This window comes from Pteropus alecto, unplaced genomic scaffold (genome assembly GCF_000325575.1).
Source record: "Pteropus alecto unplaced genomic scaffold, ASM32557v1 scaffold398, whole genome shotgun sequence".
Taxonomy (NCBI): domain Eukaryota; kingdom Metazoa; phylum Chordata; class Mammalia; order Chiroptera; family Pteropodidae; genus Pteropus; species Pteropus alecto.
The window spans coordinates 6,084,164-6,092,800 of record NW_006442497.1 but is presented as its reverse complement, the minus strand read 5'-3'; the positions used below and the strand labels follow the sequence as shown (position 1 = coordinate 6,092,800).

Sequence of the window (8,637 nt, the reverse complement as noted above, 5' to 3'; positions counted from 1 at the left end):
TCCTAAATCTCTGGTTACAGTAAATGTACACTTGAGCGTATAAAGCCATAAATAGACTCGTTCAGGTAGGACCTAGATATCTGCTTTCAAAGAAATGCAGCATTTTTGCAACCAAGTACAGGGCTCTCCCTGCTGCATCACTGTAATTATTAGAGAGCCTCTTCCCAGACTAATTCACATGTGCACATTTTCACTTAGAATCCTGGTAGCAACCTTGTACAATTCAGGTAAGAACCCCAAGCAAATAATTCTGGGAACAGTAGCCAAACTCCACTGGTGTTCATTCACTGGGAGAGGGAAGAAAAGCCCTGTGAATCAGCCTGTGGTAATTGCCCGTCCTGGGGGAGAGGGTGTAGCTCTTCTCAGGGACTGTAAAGAGTAAGCAGACTAATGACGGCGCCAAGAGTGTGTGCCCATGCGCGGCGCCAAGTATGTTTGCCCATGCGCAGTCAAGGCCAGGGCAGTTGCTGGCAGGTTCACCCCAACAGAGGGATGAAAGGGAGTGAGGCCCACTCCTAGGAAAGTGGTACTGGTGAGAAGAGACAGGCTGGGGTGGGTGTGGCCAGACAGGCTGCTGAAGAATGAGGCATGCCTGAGCAGGAGATGGAAGGGACAGACAGCCAGAGGCTGAGGCCAGGGGTGGGAAAGGCCTGGGATGGCTTGCAAAGCCCTTTCCCATGGGGATGGACTGTGAAAGACAACATTGTTCCATTCATTCATTCAACCAATAGTTATCGAGCACCTCGTAAATGCTGAACTGGGTGCTGAGGAGAAGGAAATCAACAAAATGGACAAAAATTCTTGCTTTCTGGAGCTTCCATTCTGGGAGGAGCAGACAGACCATAAACAAGGACATAATCAAATGGACTTGATGGTGTCTGAGAGTGACGAGAGCTGTGAAGTCAAGAAACAGGGTGAGGGGATAGAGGATGGGGGAGGGGATGGTGCTACTTGAAACTGTAGTTGCGGGAGGCCTTTCTGGGGCAGAATAGTCCAGCAGCGGGAAGGGGACAGCAAAGGCTGAGGGCGTCTCTGAGGAGCAAGGGCTGAGGAGGCCTCTCTGAGGAGGGAGGAACTGGTGTGTTGAGGACTCCATCCTTCCTCTTCCCCGGCCCTCTCTCCTCCCTTGCGTGTGGCTTCCACTCACCCTGCTCTGAAGGGGGCCTTGTGAGGCACCAGACTGACCAGCCTGCAGCCTTGCTGGGTGGTGCCTCTCTCCTCATTCTGCTGCTATCTGCCTGCTCCTCCATCACACAGGTCCTTCCGGGATCCTCTTCCTCCTTGTGCCCATTCAACCCTCTGTCCTTCTGCATGAGTCACCCTTTCCAGTCACCCCACAGCCACCCCCACTGCCCACTCCCAACCTCGGCTTCAGTTAGTGTCCCCCAAAATCAGCAGATGCTGCTGAAAAATGTGCTGAGCTCCGAACAGCACACCTTAACGTTGGTGGTCCTGACAGCTCCATTTCAATGGTCCTCAACTCACACAAAACCAGTATCAAAATAAATTCGTTGTGTTTCTCCACAATGCCCCTCCAAATCTACAGTGTGTCCTCAGTGTCAGCAGAGGGTGACACCAACATTCAATCCAGAACACTGGGCTACCCTTCCTCTCCCACACTCTCTGTGTTCAATCTCTCCTAAAGATGTCCCATGGTCCTTTCCCTTTTCTCCATTCCCAATACCACTGGGTTAGGTCTCCAGCCTCCTTACAGTTCTCTCTCCCTTCAGGCTTGGGCTGCTCCGATCTTTTATTCCTATTTTGACAACAGCGCTTTTTTGATCATGCCACCACTCCTAGCCCTGCCCCTGCTCCTGTTCTGTAACAAGGTGAGATTAACACTTATCCATTTGGCACAGGCCTTCCTGGGGAGCCCCACTCCTATCCCAGGCTCATCTATATCACTGCCACTCATCCTTCACCCCAGACCTACAACTTAGTACATCCCACTATGTCATACCTCTGCATCTTTCCCCATGTTCCTTCCTCAGCCTGGACTATTTGGATCCCTTTTTCCATCTAGCTGGCTCCCAGCTCATGCATCGCCTCTTCCAAGAAGTCTTCCTTGAAGCACGCTATAATTACCTCTCTGGCACAGGCCTTGCTGATTCCTTCTGCTTCACATTTAGCATGTCCTCTCATTGAACAACTCTGTGGTACACAATGCTTGTTAAGTGAATGAATGAGTGGTGGCAGTTTGTCCTTACAACTACACTGCTTCCATTTTACAGGGGAAGACACTGAGAATCAGAGATACTCAGTGACCCACCCAGGTTATGACCAATCTAGTACAGACGGAAAATGGACCAGGGAGTAATCTGCTTGACCTTCGTTCTATTCTATTCCCATTCCTCATGCTCTTTCCTTCTCCAGCAAGTGAAAGCAGCAGTTTGGCTCAGTGAGAACAAACCTTGCTGAGGACAAAGAGGAAAGAGACATTCCACAATTCTTGTGGGTTTAGGAAAGTAAGCCCCAAAGAACCCGATGTAAGACCAAGTATCCTGAGCCTTGGGCCTCCTGCTCAGGGTCTGGTACAGATGCCCAGGGAAGCAGAGGATCAACCCCCCGCTGGGTAGGCAGCAGCCTGCTCTGTAAATGCCATGACAGATGGCCCTGGTCCCTTTCTGCTCCCCACTGTTCCCTCTTCCTACTTTCCCAACTTCCTCCTTGAGAAACCATCCATCTGTCCTTAGACATCATCACCAGGGGAGAGCCCTATAGCCTCTCAGAGCCCACAGGCATGAGTGCAGAGAGTAAGTTACAGGGCTGGACTCTGATCTCTGGTTAATAAGGGGTAGAATCAGGCTTGAAACTGGGTCTCTTATCCTAATGCCAAAGCCCCCTCTCTGGAGTCCCAGGGTACACAAGAGAGCTAGTTTGGATACAGCCAAAGAGGGAAGGCCCAGCGCTTCTAAGAAATGGATGGTGCTGTCCAATATGGTAACAATACTGCCTGCTCCCAATGAAATTAAAATAAAATTAAATATAACTAAATATTCAGTTACTCAGTCACACCAGCCACATTTCAGTTGCTCAGTGGCCACATGTGCCTAGTTGCTACCATATTGGACAGCACAGATTACAGAGAATTTCCATCACTGGAAAAAATTACACTGGGCAGTGCTGGTCTATATTGACATAGCTGAGAACCCACTCAGGAATGGGACTCTTCAAACCAACTCTACATTACATTATACAGATACTATACTAGATACTATATTATATATATACTATGTATTGTATTCTGTATTATATACTATACTACATGCTATATTATACACATACTACACATAGCTTCTATACCGTGTTCTCACTGCCTCCCCAAATTTGGCAAAATAAAATTCTTTCTCCTGTTTTTCTATTTTTTTTTTATTTTCAGCATTTATCTTTAATTTCTTCCTTTTTCCTACTTTCTTTAGTTCATATTGCTTTTTCTTCTAATGTCTTAAGATGCATAATAATTAGCTTTTAAATAAAGTTTGTAAATTAAAATATAAAGTTCCAGTGATGAATATGTTCTAGAGCTCTGTTGTATGACACTGCCTATGGATAACAATACTGTATTGTGCACTTAAAAATTTATTAAAGGGGTACATCTTACGTTACATGTTCTCACCACACTAAAAAAATTATTAATGATTTAAATTTTTAATTAATTATAATAGTATTTAGCACTTCTAAGTCCTTAAATATGCTTGGCTATGACATATGAAATTCTGAAATTTCAGTAGGATATTTAAAATCTCACTGTAGTGGGATTTTTTCCAAATCTTCCAAGCAAGGGTATTAACTCTCTTGCTGGATTTCCCCCACCCCCAGTCCCCTCGGGCCCCTCCCTCAAGGCCAGCACCCCAGATCTCTGTGAATCAGGCTCTTCTCAGGGTCTCTAGGGTTCTTATTCTTGTCCTGGACTCTCCATCTTTGGCTCCCCAGCTCTCACTCATTCTTTGGGGAAAACATTCCCATGCCGGTTTCCTCTGGCCAGGCTTAGAAGAGTCAAGGTACTTGCTCACCTCCCTTGGCCCATCTGCCTGCAGCTCCAACAAACATGGGCTCAGGGGAACGACAAGCAAGTACATTGCAGAAGGGAGGAGAAGACAAGGCCATTTTCTCAGAGCACTCCCCTCCACTTGCTCTAGCCCTGGGAAGATATTGAGCAGACTTGATCTTTCAACAGCGTTCTACACAGTTGACCACTCATTTCTTTTTAAAACATTCTCTCTCTTCCTTTGGATTAAAGGTACAACAAGCTCATGGTTTCCTCCTCTCTGTAAATGTTCTTTTTCTGCCTCTTTTGCTGGCTCATCCTCCTCTACCCAGCCAATACATGTGGGAGATTCTCAAGGACCCGTCTGAGATCCTCTTCTCATATTGTGCTCTATCTCAAGGACTCTTGAGTAATCTCGTCCTTACTAGGAATGTGTTTCTGACTCACAGATTCATGTCTGTAGCCTAGAGCTAGAGCTCCCAACCAATGTATCCAAACCCGTTGCACCTAAAACCGAACTCGTGATTTTTCCACAACACGCTCTCTTCCAGTATGTCCTGTCTCAGAAGTCATCATTAGCACCCAGCTTTACAAATCTGGTATTCATCAAGGACCTCTTCCTTTTCATTTACCTCCATGTTGAATTTGTCACAGTGTTCTGTCAATTTCACTCCCTGGTTATCTCTCAGATCGACCCACTTCTTTTCATCACCGCTGACACCAACGGCAACCATGCTTACTGCTTTGTCACATGTCAATTTTTTGCCCCTTAATCTGTTCTTTACATGGCAACCAGAGTCTTCTTTTAAAAATATGGATCACATGACCTTCTGCTTGGAACACATCAACAGCTTTCCAATGCTCTTATGAGAAAGATGGCTCTTTACCTCCTTTCTTCCTCTTGTCCCGGCCATACTAGCAATGCCACAGCTTCGAACACACTCCTGACTCTGCCTAAAAAGCTGTCACCTCATCTTCAACCTCTTCACCTAGTTTCACCGGCTTAGCCTTTAGATCTCAACTTAAACATCAGTTCCTTAGGGAAGCTTTGGTCCATGTCTTCTTTTTCATGTTCTCATAGGACAGAAGCCTTTCACCTTGGACCACTAATGTCTGTTGTATTTATATATTCATTTACTTGATTGATTAACATCTGCTTCCCTATGGCCTTTCTCCACCTTCCTCTAACCACTTTAAGCTCCCTGAAAGCAGACATTGTATTTCTCTCGCTCACTTATAGCTGACTTAGCAGCTTAAGAGAGCTGAGCCCTGGGGCCCAGCAGAGCCTACTGGTGGAGAGGCAGTTAGTTCTATAGCTCTGCCCTAGAGTAGGGACATGGAGGCACCAAGTAGAGACCCTGGAGCTTGGCCCTGGCCAGGCAGGGAGAGGAAAGGGATTACAGACAGCAGAGCCTTGTGTAGCTTAACCCTAGGATCTTGCAAACAGGCTGTGCAGCCGATTGCTCCTGAGGCAGGCAAGTGACAGCAAGAAAAATTGTGAGACAAAGAAAGATTCTAACACCAGACCCAGCAGATAGCCTGGTGATGACGCCTTAGGAGTTATAGCTCTGACATCCCTTACTATGTGCCCAGCAACGAATTCAGGGATGAATGCCAGCAGAAACAGATGACAAAACCAAACGAGTATGGCAAAAAAAAAAAAAAAATTCCAGAAGACCATTTCCCTGAGTGATTAGACTTCAAGGTATTGTAGAAGCATTTTGCTTTGGAAAGGTTGCTGTAGGGGTACTATTTCCTCAGAAACAGAGTGGAGAAGGAAGAGAGGGAAAACACAGAGGGATTTTGAATGTATCTTGGCAGAGTTGGGGGAACTCTGGTGAAACAGCCTCAGCTTTCTCAATAACCTGGGAGTGCTCAGGCATTATAAAATGAATCTAGAAAACAAACACTAGGTATTGGGTTATAAGAAGGCAGAGCTGCTCCCTGTCTGAAAGAGATGCCCAGCCTAGTGAAGGAGATAGAAACTCAACAAATTACTTCCTTAAATGTAACAAGAACTGTTTTAAAAGTAACTATCAAATTAAATAGGAATCCACTTCTCACTTATTGGGATGGTTATTATCAAAAGAACAGAAAACAAAGTTTTGGTGAGGATGTGGAGAGGTTGGAAACCTTGTGCATTGGTGGGAATGTAAAATGGTATAACTGTGATTGAAAACTGTATGGCAGTTCTTCAAAAAATTAAACATAGAATTACCACATGATCTAGCAATTTCACTTGTGGGTATATACCCAAAAGAATTGAAAGCAGGGCCATGTACAGATATTTGTATACTAATGTTTATAGCAGCATTATTCACAATAACCTAAAAGTGGAATCAACCCAAGTGCCCATGAATGGATGAATGGCTAAACAAAATGTAGTAGATACATACAATGAAATATTATTCAGTCTTAAAAAGGAAGAAAATTATGACACATGCTACAATATGGATGAAACTTGAAGATATTATACTAAGTGAAATAACCTAGCTACAAAGGGATAAATTGCATGAGGTACTTGGAGTGGTCAAGTTCACAGAGACAGAAAGTAGAATGGTAGTTGCCAGGGAGGGCTAGGGGGTGAGGGGATGGGAAGTTACCCTTTAATGGGTACAGCTTCTCATTTGAGGAAGATGTAAAAGTTCTAGAGATGGACGGTAGTGATGGTTGCACAACAGCGTGAATGTACTTAATGCTACTGAATTGTTAAAAAATGGTTAAAATGATAAATTTATTTGTGCATATTTTACCACAATTAAATAATTAAAAAACAACTTTTTAAAATGGAACACTTCATGAATTTGCGTGTCATCTTTGTGCATTGGCCAGGTGAATCTTTGTATTGTTTCAACTTTAATATATGTGCTATTGAAGCAAGCGCTAATATATCTATTTTTAATTAAACAGGAATAAGAAAAACCTAACTTGATTCTCCAAGGATGTTGGGAAGTACTGGCATGATGATTGGGAGCAGAAAAAGAGGGAGAAATAGTATTTGTGCATACCTACCAAAAGAGGGAGAAATAGCAGTGCATACCTACCAACAGGACCAGGTTGTAACCACAACTCTGTTACTTGTTGGGTGAAGCGACTGAATCTCTCAGCTGCTCTTAGCTTTAGAGTAGGAGCAGGGCTGCTGGGAGAATGGCTGATGCTGAATGAGGAAGGAAGCCTGCTGTACGTGGAAGTGCAACGCAAGTGTGTGGGAATAGGATTCCCTGCTAAAAAGGGGGCAACAGCATCAACGTGCTGAGAGGGAAAGTGATGAGCAAGGGAAAGGTGGCCATGGGGGCATGATCTTGGGGTTTCATTAAAAGTAATGAAGGTTTAGAGCAATTCTGTGGAGAATAAGGAAGGCCAGCAGGAAGGGCTAAAGGGTGTGCTGAGCAGCAGGGAGGACCCTCTGAATTACAAGTAGATGGATTCTAGAGGCCAAACAGGACACTTTGGGAAACTCTCAAGAGCCCCTCAACCCAGTAACCTAACAGAAGAATAATAAAGAGAGCTGAAAATTGTCAGATGCTCCTAAGAAAAGAGTGAATATATTCCTTTAAATACTGAAACTTGGCCCCAGCCTGGGAAAAAGTGGGAGACTACATGAAGACTGATTAGAGATCATTGATCTAGGTCAATGTTTTTCTAAATTCACATCCCTGGGAGTATGTAAAATGATTTTGGCTGGCACACATTAAAAGGCATAGTCACTTTAATTCTCATCCAGTCTTTCCTATGACTTCCAAGATAAAATTTCCAATTGGTGCCATGAATCTATTCCCTCTGAAACCTGTGAATCGCACGCTTTTATTTGAGAAAGTGAAAACAGGCCTCTCAGATTCAGTAACTTCAATAGGCATCAGTGTCTAATTCAGGAGTTGCCAAGACTGGCCCACTGCCTGGTTTTGTAAATAAAGTTTTATTGAAACACAGCTATTCATTTCTATATTGTCTATGACTCCTATGTTACAACATCAGATATGAATGTTTGTAACATAGGCCCACAGAGTCTAAAACCTTTAATATCTGGCCCATTATGGAAAAAGTTTGAGGACTTCTGATCTGGTTTACATATTTTTATTTTCAGTGTACATATTCTTAAATATTTGCTGTCTATTATAAGTGATATCAGTTTTCCACAGATGGTAACAATAATTAATTGAATTAGTTAATTAGCAAAAAAATTTATTTAAAGAAAAAATTAACAAAGGACTATCATACTAACAAATTAATATAATATATAATAGAAGTAGACTGCAGTTGTGACAGAATCCTGGGGGTAGTACATATATGACAAGACTTGATAAACACTGAATTATGAGAATAGGGAAAGTCAGGAGATTTGAGAATGTTGAAGACAAAGAGCAGCTTCAGCAGAGATGAGAGATTGGGAACTGGAATAACATTTCATGAGAAAAAAGAATTATATATGTCAAGGATGGATTTGTAACCATCAAGGATGGATTTGTAACCATCAAGGATGGAGAGAAGGCTCAGCATGTTCTAACTAGACCAAGGGGGTCAGGGGAGGCAGGGGCTAAGGAAAGGCAAGGGGACAGGGAGCTGCAACCAGGTAAAGCCAAGCTTGATAAAGGGGAGAAAAGGATGGTGCAGGAGAGCCAGTGGAGGATCCCTTCCAATCTAGTTTTCCC

General features: G+C 43.7%; 1 non-coding gene across 1 annotated transcript; it reads right to left on the bottom strand.

Moving 5' to 3' along the window:
- Positions 1-6,768: 6,768 nt before the first annotated feature.
- Positions 6,769-6,872, bottom strand: LOC112471440. Its single transcript, XR_003043309.1, has one exon. It is a non-coding gene; the product is annotated as a U6 spliceosomal RNA (small nuclear RNA).
- Between the last annotated feature and the right edge of the window lie 1,765 nt (positions 6,873-8,637).